This window comes from Dipodomys merriami, unplaced genomic scaffold (assembly GCF_024711535.1).
Source record: "Dipodomys merriami isolate MVZ:Mamm:240054 unplaced genomic scaffold, mDipMer1.0.p SCAF_54, whole genome shotgun sequence".
Classification (NCBI taxonomy): Eukaryota; Metazoa; Chordata; class Mammalia; order Rodentia; family Heteromyidae; genus Dipodomys; species Dipodomys merriami.
Genome location: NW_027206113.1, coordinates 106,176 through 115,487, shown reverse-complemented (window position 1 = coordinate 115,487; position 9,312 = coordinate 106,176).

The window sequence follows — 9,312 nt, the reverse complement described above, 5'->3', positions numbered from 1 at the left end:
AGCCATGATTAGCTTCAGTACAGTTAAGCACATTACATCTCAACAGGAAAATTCTACTGAAGTTCTGATCCCCTTGAGCTAGATAAGGAGAATTCCTGTAAAAGAAGCCTCTCCACAACTATGAGAAAAGATATGTTTGGAAGATTAGTTTAGTTTAGTGTTTTTTTTTTATTTTTTGGCCAGTCATGTGGCCTGAACTCTGGGCCTGGGCCCTGTCCCTCAACTCTTCAGCTCAAGCTTTGTGCTCTATCACTCGAGCCATAGCGCCACTTCTGGCTTTTTCAGGTTATGTGGTGCTGAGAAATCGAACCCAAGGCTTCATGCATATCAGGCAAGCATTCCACCACTGAGCCACTAATCCAGCCCAAGTTTGCAAGTTTTTGAGAAAAGGAATTTGGCATTTGCTTTGCATCCTTGATTAGTCATGAATAGATATTATTTGGCTCCAAATTTTGTCTCCTTGTAGGTTCCCTAAACAGTTATACATCAGCCTCATTCCATCACATATCTTTAAGTCCTTCTTTTATTTCTTTTTATCATTTTTGTTTCCTAAAGCTTGATTGTTGATACTAAAGCTTGAACTCATGGCCTAGACAGTGTCCCTGAGCTCAATGCTAGTGCTCTACCACTTGAGCCGTGCACCACTTCTGGCTTTTTCTGTCTGGACATGCTTTGAATCATAATATTCAGATCTCAGCCTCCAGGGTAGCTAGGATTACAGGTGTGAGCCACCAGTGCCAAGCAAGTCCCACTCTTTTAGATATTATTCTAAAAGCCTTCAATCCAAGGTCACTCCTAAGATTGTAAATGGAACTATGCCAATAGTTCCTTTAATTGTTCTGGCTATGGTGTTTCTTTTGCAAATTATATTGAAACTATTCACTGTTCTCTTCCTAATCCATGATTCTAGATGTGTTAGTAATAATTACTTAAATTTAGCTGCTATAAACCCTAAATCTCTCAATTATTAATTTCATTTAATTCTTTCAATATGATTGTTTTTCAATACAAATATGAACTTATACTCACTTTCTTGAATCTACCCCTTGGCATGAGCTGTGCCTGGGCCTATTCTACCTCAAATGCAAGAGGTTGGCAAAAGAATAGCCTACAGTATTCCTGCTTAAGTGTCAGGACAAGTAGTTGAGTGCCTAAAAGAAGCAATGCATTCCTGGCATGGGAAGGGGTGGGAGAGACAAGAGCCTAGAGAGCAAACTGGCAGTCACAACATTTAACAACTACTCCTTTGGAGACACTGATCTCCTGCAAAGTGGCAGTGATATAACTCACTTAGTGAATTTTCATATATGAAGGAAGTTGTCATGTCTCACTACACAACTCACTTGTAGTCAAAGAGAGGGCCATTCTTTTGTGTCCTCCTTAGGCCCAGTCTCATTTTATCACCATCTTAGACTTTGCCCAGACTCTATTCCTACCAGAAGGTCCCTGATGAGGAGGAATGTGTGGTATCTTGGCCTTTGATTAGCCCGATGGGGACTGAGGCCACTTTTAATTTTGTTCCTTTTCATTCTGACAAGGCTGTGGTAGGTGGTGGGAAAGCTCATTCTCTGAATTGTTCCCTATTACCAAATCCCTTCAGAGAAAGTCAAGGAATGACAAATTCTGCCTGAGGAAGTGAGTTTCTCCATTTCCAAAGAGGTCAATTAATATCTGATTATGAGGCCCACTTGGTGGTCCTTCCCCAGATCCTCTAAACAGGAGGGGATGTTACCTCAGACACCAGGCCATCCTCATATTTCTTCAGCTCTTTCTCATGAAAATAAAGGTCACAGGAATTGAGTTGAGAAACAAGGAGAAATGAGAGTAGCAGAAGAATCATTGGCATTGGGAGCAATTAGAAACACTGTGTGAAAAAAGGGCTCAGAAAATCTAGGATCACTCACATCATTTGGGAATCACATCACAGGATTTGGGAATAAAATAAATAAATTACTACCTACATTAGTAACTCCACTGCTCTGGCTACATTACAAGTGTTCTCTCAAAAGGTAGCTGTACTAATTTGATGAGGAAAAAGGAGCACATTGTTTCCTCACCAAGTTCTACTAAGTATCTTCTTCCATAACCGAGGTTGTTCTTACCCTGTACTTGTCGGTTACTTTCCTTTGCTGGATTCAATCAATGACACTTGAAAGTGTTATCATCTTCAGACATGTAATTACATTTTGTTTTAATCCATTTGTTATAATATAAAACAAATTTTTGGGAAAATATGTCTATGCTATATTTTATTCCATGCCATATTTATTTGATGTTATTAAGTATTATTTTAATAGTTTCATTTTTAAAACCTGAAGAAAATATTTTGTTACTGTTAGCACCAATTAGTTGCACCTTTTTTTGTATTTTTTCATATTTGTATTTGTTATTAAGCTTCTAACAATGTCTTTTCCCCCTACTGTTGCGTTCTTTTTTTTTTTAATTGTATTTTATTTTATTTGAGAACATACTGTACAGAGGGGCTACAATTACATGGGCAGGATAATGCATACATTTCTTACCAAGCATTGAAGCCTCCTCCTTTGTTTACCCTTCACTTCCCTTCCCCGCCTCCCCCCTCCCCCCACCCAATTTTACCCCCCTCCCCCCACCCAATTATACCCCCTCCCCCCCCACACCGACATTGTAAAGCTGGTTTTGACATGACATTTTGTACTTCTCATTGTTGCAACAGGTCCACCTGAATCCTTAAACGACTTGTTTGTCCCCATCTCCTCCACATGTTATACTGACATCAAATATAGTGAAAGCGGGGGTTACACTGTGGGGGAGGGACATACAAAGCACCAAAGAAATAATCTTATAAATGTGTTAGAAACACATGCATGAAAGAAACGAAAACATTAAAATACATATTTAAGGGTTCATTTTCCTGTTGCGTTCTTAAAAGTGCTTCAAATTATAAACTCTATATGATGATCTCTATGTGTTCATTTATAAATTTAAATTTTTATCTAATATGCACATTTTATATGATATTTTCATCCTATTGTAATTGCTCTGAAATCAATATGGAAGTCCTTCATTAACAAAAAAACGCAATGCCACAAAACCAGTGAAATTAAGATTAGGTATCTATCCAAAATATTTAGCAATGATATAGTAGAAACATCCACTTCTCTTATATACCAAAACATGTTTATAGCTATGAAAGGTGCATTTTCTTTATTCTCTCTTTATGGAACATCCAGGTTGATTACACAGCTTGGTTGCTATGAATATTGCTGCCATGAACATATATGTTCATATTGATTTATATTCTTTCAGTATGTATCCAATTTGCAATAATGGTCTTCAAGATATTTATGTTTTTTGTATCGTGTAAACTTCCATTATGATCTCCATATGGGTTTCACTAGTTTACAATGCCACACCACCAAACACAGTTCCTGATTTTTTCAACCTCTCCAGCAGTTTTTTTATTTGCGTGGTGATAGCTCTTCTGGTGTGTAAGATGGGATCTCAGTGAATTTCCTATTTATTTTCCTATGTATTTCCTCTGTGGATAAGAATCTCAAACATTTCATTTATTTACTAAACATATTGGTATTTCGTTCTTGATCAGTGTCTTTCTTTGTCTTTTGGTATTTGATCAATTTTTAAGTTTATAATATTTGATTTTTTCCCATTCCAAATACTCACTTTAATAAAAAGATTTTTTTCATTACAGTGGTGTATTGCTTGGATATTTTGATTTTGTGAAGGCTAAGAGAATTTGATATTGTACTCTCAGTCAAATTATAAGCCTGTAAAAATGACGTGAACCTGATTAAATGAAGTTCTTTCTGCACATTTTCTCCCGTACAGATTTCTCTGATTCATGAAATGTGTATTTTGTGTCATGCTGGATGCCTATCTAAGTCTGTGTTTGGATGATTCAGTAAGAATTGCAGAATTCGCCACATAGATTTTGGAGCAAAGGCTTATAGCTGGTAACTGGGCAATGATTCATAAGGCAGCTGAGGCTGAATCTATGATCCCTTCTACCTGTGTTCAGTTCCCAATCTCTTGTAATACACTCCTCACTTCCCATGCGGTGGTTTCCCATTCTATACAAAAGGTTTCTAGAGCTTCATGTTATTTTGGCCTCCTAGTAGGCCAACATGAGGGGAGTGAAAGCAAGCAAGGCAGATATGTCAGAGGAATTTACTTTTTTTAATTGTGTAAATGCCATACAGAGAGGTTACAATTACATGGGCAAGGTAATGAGTACATATCTTATCAAGCACTGTGGCCTCCTCCTTTGATTCCCCTTCCTATACCACCCCAACTCACCACCCCCACCTCGTGGTCCCTCCTCAGACCCCCCTCCCGCTAAAGTTGTAAAGTTCGTTTTTCAACATAACGTTTTTCACATCTCATTGTTGCAATGGATCCACCTGTACCCCAATTTAAACAATTTCTTTTTTCACTTCCCCTGCACAAAGTATTCCAATATCAAGTGCAGTGAACACAGGGGGCATACAGTGGGGTAGGGACATAAAAAGCAACAAAGAAATCAACTTATAAATATGATAGAAACAATCACAAGAAAGAAAAAAAATTGAATTCTTATCTTGGGGTTCATTTCGCCTAACATCAACTTATCTGACAGTTTCTTCTTGTCTCAGACATGTACTAGTTATTGAAAATAAGGGAAACCATGAGACCTATGCTTCTTTGGGCCTGGCTTACTTCATGTAAAAAATTTTTTTTGGTCGGTTTTGGGGCTTGAAATCTGGGCCTGGGCACTGTCCCTCAACTCTTCAGCACAAGGATAGCACTATCCCACTTGAGCCACAGTGTCACTTACAGCTTTTACTGCTTATGTGGGGCTGAGGAATCGAACCTAGGGCCTCATGCATGCAATGCAAGCACTCTACCACTCTGCCACCTTCCCAGCCCTGGCAGAGGGTTTTTATCTGTAGATCCATCACACTTGGGAGCTTCTGGCTGAAAATTCCAGAAAGACAAAAGTGAAGAAACACTTAAGAGAAAATGTAAAACAGAAAGCCACAATGTTTAACCCTATAACAAATTTCTAGGATAAGGAGACTCAAGAATTGGTGTCACCTGAGGAGAAAAAGGAAATATTCAGGAAGAATGAGAAGGAAGTGGGAGGGAATAGAGAGAAAGAGACCTAGACTACCTAGAGCTGGGACCTCAATGTGAGCTTAATTTTACTGGGGAAACCAACCCCAAGGACGCAATACCTTACAATTTTGATTACTCTCTCTCTCATGCTACAAAGCCTATTCCAGATCCACTTCCACTCAGCATGGTGTCCATTCTGGGAACCAGACTGAATGCTGAAGGTTCCCAGGGGATGGAAAGACTGAAAACCACAGGGTTAATGCTCAGAAAAGATACATGCCATCAATTCTCACATGTCATTTGTCAAAGTAAGTTCTACAACCAAGCCTGGTACCAATGGGGATGGGAATAGATATTGAGAGCATTATAATAATATCTACTATTATTATCATATAATAATCTAACATCTATTGTTTCATCAAAGGGAGAGAGATAGCGTTTCTCCCTTTTTAGGTGTATGGGACAGGGCATTCTATAGAAAGTTTGTCCATTGGGGGCTCTCTGAATCTTTTCTCCCAAGATTGTGGCTATGAGGTTTCGGGGAGGAGAATTAGAGTAGAAAAGTGAGTTCTCAAGCTGGGTACTGATGGGTGACACGTATATACCAAGCCTGAGGTCTGAGGATTATGATTTGAAGTCAGTCTGGGCAGGAAAATCCATGAGACTCATCTCCAATTAAACAAAAAGAGCCCGAATTGGATCTGTGGGTCAAATGTTAGAGCATTAGCTATGAGTGGGTGGGGGAGACAGATTCTTGACCCTGAATTTAAACCCAGGATTGGGGGATGGGTGGAAATGTATTCTCAGTGCATGAAATCAAAGGTGTATGGTCAACATCACTATTGATGTTAACTTTGGGGTAGAGTTGATCAGTTTTATTCTGGAAATGATTTGTTCCACTCTTCTCTGTCCTGTATTCTTTAAAAGAAACAGCTTTGAACAATCTATACCTAAGATGTGTGGATTGCACAGAAGCACTTGTTTCATTTTTTTCTACTTACAAAATGGTACATAAATAGTGTACAAAGGAGTTTTAATTTAATATGTCGGTTTGTGAGTACATCTTGATCGATGTCATCAATTTGATTATTCTTCTCTATCTCACACAACCCCACCCCCTCCATTTACGTGGTCACATTTTCACACCTGTGCATTGAATATTATAACTGGATTCTCCCACTGCACCAGTTTGGCAAAGAAATTTCTTCATTGTAAAGGCAAGGAAGATGAAGCTGAGGACTACATGCCCAAGACACCATAGCTATTACTTTGCATCAAGATTATTTGACTTACAAAATCTTCACCAAAAGAAGCATGATAAAAAAGAACATGGCCAGGAACTATAAGCATCTATCTTTGTGTGTGTATGTGTGTGTGTTTGTTCTGGTGCCTGAGTGCTGTCCCTGAGCTGCTTTGCTGACTGTTAGCACTCTACCACTTGAGCCACAGTACTACTTCCAACTTTATGGTAGTTAATTGGAGGTAAGAATCTCATGAACTTTCTATCCTGGCCTCATTTTAACCCACAATCTTCAGACCTCAGTTTCCTGAGTAGCTAGGATTGCTGGTGTGAGCCACTGGCAGCTAGCAAAACATCTATTAGATAAACATGTGGGGCAATTGGTCATTTGATACTGGTGACACTCAACCTTGCTAATTAGGAGGCAGAGATTTACAAGAATGATATCATGACCAGTTTTGACAAAAAAATTAGTAAAAAAAACTACAACAACAAAGAAAGCTAGATATAGTGTAATTTTCCTGTTAACTCACTATGTGGAAGCCATAGGTAAGAGATCATTGCTCAAGGGAGGCTTGACCTGAAAAATAATCTAAAGTGGTTAGAGCCTTAGCACCTTCAAGCACCAGTAGTGCCAAAAGAAAAAGAAAAGAAAAAAACAGAAAATGAAAGGAAAGTATAAAAAGGAACTATTTGCTCTTCATTCGTGGTTTCATTTCATTGGATACAAGAATTGAGAGTATTTTGTTTATTGTTTTAGGATTCAGGCCTCTCTAATATAAAAGCATTTATTTCAGGTAAATATTGTATTATTACTATTTATTAACTTATTATTAGACCTTTAGGTTTGGAGATTGAAATAATGGCTTTGTATATATTAGTCTAGTTCTACAACTTAGCTGTACACAAGCTCTCTTGTATAGATTTGAAAATTGTTTATTATTAATTCTTCAATAGTTAGCTATTCTACTTTTCATCTTATATTTTCTCTCCCACCTTTTCCCCTATGTATTTTAGTTTATGTGTTCAAAACTCCTCAATTTTATCTTCTAAATTTAGAATTTTGCTTTTGAGTTTACAGAGAAGTCAGTTATTTGTGACATCTTTTAAAATTATATACAGACATATGTATTTCATATATATGATTGCTTCTTATAGTTCATTGCAATAGGCAACATTTATCTGACCCTGTGCACATAGCTATTGAGCCATTGTGATCCTCTCCTAAGATAGCTTCCCTTGTTCTTCCCATGTGAATGCTTAGAGTGCTGTTAATCATATTCAAGTGTAATTATTTGTCTTTTACTATCTATTAGATAAACTTGTGGATGTATGGGCATATCTAGTTATTAGAAATGAGGAAAACCATGCAGCATATATTTAATTGGATCTGGCTTATTTCATTTCATAGCATTTCCCCCCCCCCCTGTCTTTCCATTTCTTCAGAATGGGGTAATGACATTCTTTCACATGGAAGCACAATACAACAGAATTGAAGATCCAGAAATGAATCTACTCCTATAGGCATATAATCTTTGATAAGGAAGTCAGAAACACAGGGTGGAAGAAAAACCGCCTCTTCAAAAAATTGTTTTAACTGGCTGTACAGAGAAAACTGAAATTAGATCATTTTATATCCTCCTGCACCAGAATCAATTCCAAATGGATTGAAGAGCTCAATTTAAATCCAGATGCCTTAGGAATCTTACAGGAAGAGTTAGGGGAAACACGGGGGCTCCTTGGCATAAGTCAAAATTTCCAAAGTACGTCTAGATAAATGGTATTACAGCAAACCAAATCAATCGTCAGGCTCAAAAGCCATGAAAAAAAGAGATAGTGTAGCACAGATTTATTAGGTAGCAAACCTACAGATGAGAGCCTCAGCCAATGGTAAACCCTTTCTCCCGTTTCTAACTAGGTTAATTATTCTGGGTTTACATGAATATAAGTATTTTCTGATGGGGATTAGTCAGAAAACAACTAATGCTAAGACAGAGATAATATGTAAAATGAGTTGTAGCTGGAGAAAGGGAGGGATTAAGGCAAGAGTGTCTAGTTCAAAGACTTGGCTTGGTGCCAGCTAAGTAAGGTATAGCTACACAAGGGAAGGGGAGTAAAACAGGAGTGGTTATAAACAAAAGCACTGGTCTGAAGCCTCAAAATAAGGACTGCAATCTGTGTGGACAAAACAGTCTCTAACAGTAAGTTTTATTTAAATTAACAAGCATGATTTTAATTTTTTGCAGAGTGGGATGGTGTATAGTCACAGGCAATTTCTCCTATGTCACGTAATCCAATCTACTCTTTCACATGTTACCCAGTAGCCAGGTTTCAACACAAATGACTACAATGAGATTGTACAAATGACGCTGTGACTTTCCCTCTTATGAATCAAAATTCTGTCAAATGATTTATGTCTTCCAGATGTTTACACATTTCTCATGATCTTTTTTACTATTTTGTCTTCATTATTGATAATCATAGTACGTTTTGTTGTTTTCTTGTGTGTATATGTCATTTTTAGTGCTTGAACTCGATGTTTAATGGTCTCCCTTGTATTTTTTGCTCATGGCTGATGACACTCTATCCTTGAGTCACATGCTCACCTTCTGTTTCTTGCTGGATAATTGGAGATAAGTTTTCACATTTTTGTCTGTTTGGACTGACATTGAACTAAAATATTCAGGTCTCAGCCCCCTGAGTTCTAGGATTGTACATATGAATGGCTGACACCAATCTTTGCTTTACTATTATTTTAATTATGTGGTAGAGGAAAGTGGAAGTATATTTGTGTTAAGTGTGCAATTTTCAAATACAAGTTTGAATCAACTTGATATAATATAACTGTTATCAATTTTACCAGTTAAATCATGAATATTACACATTACCACAGAAATATAATGGAAAACAAAAGGCATAATTGTTTTCTTAAAACAGTCAATGAAACCATAAATTACTTTCACTTTACAAATTATGTT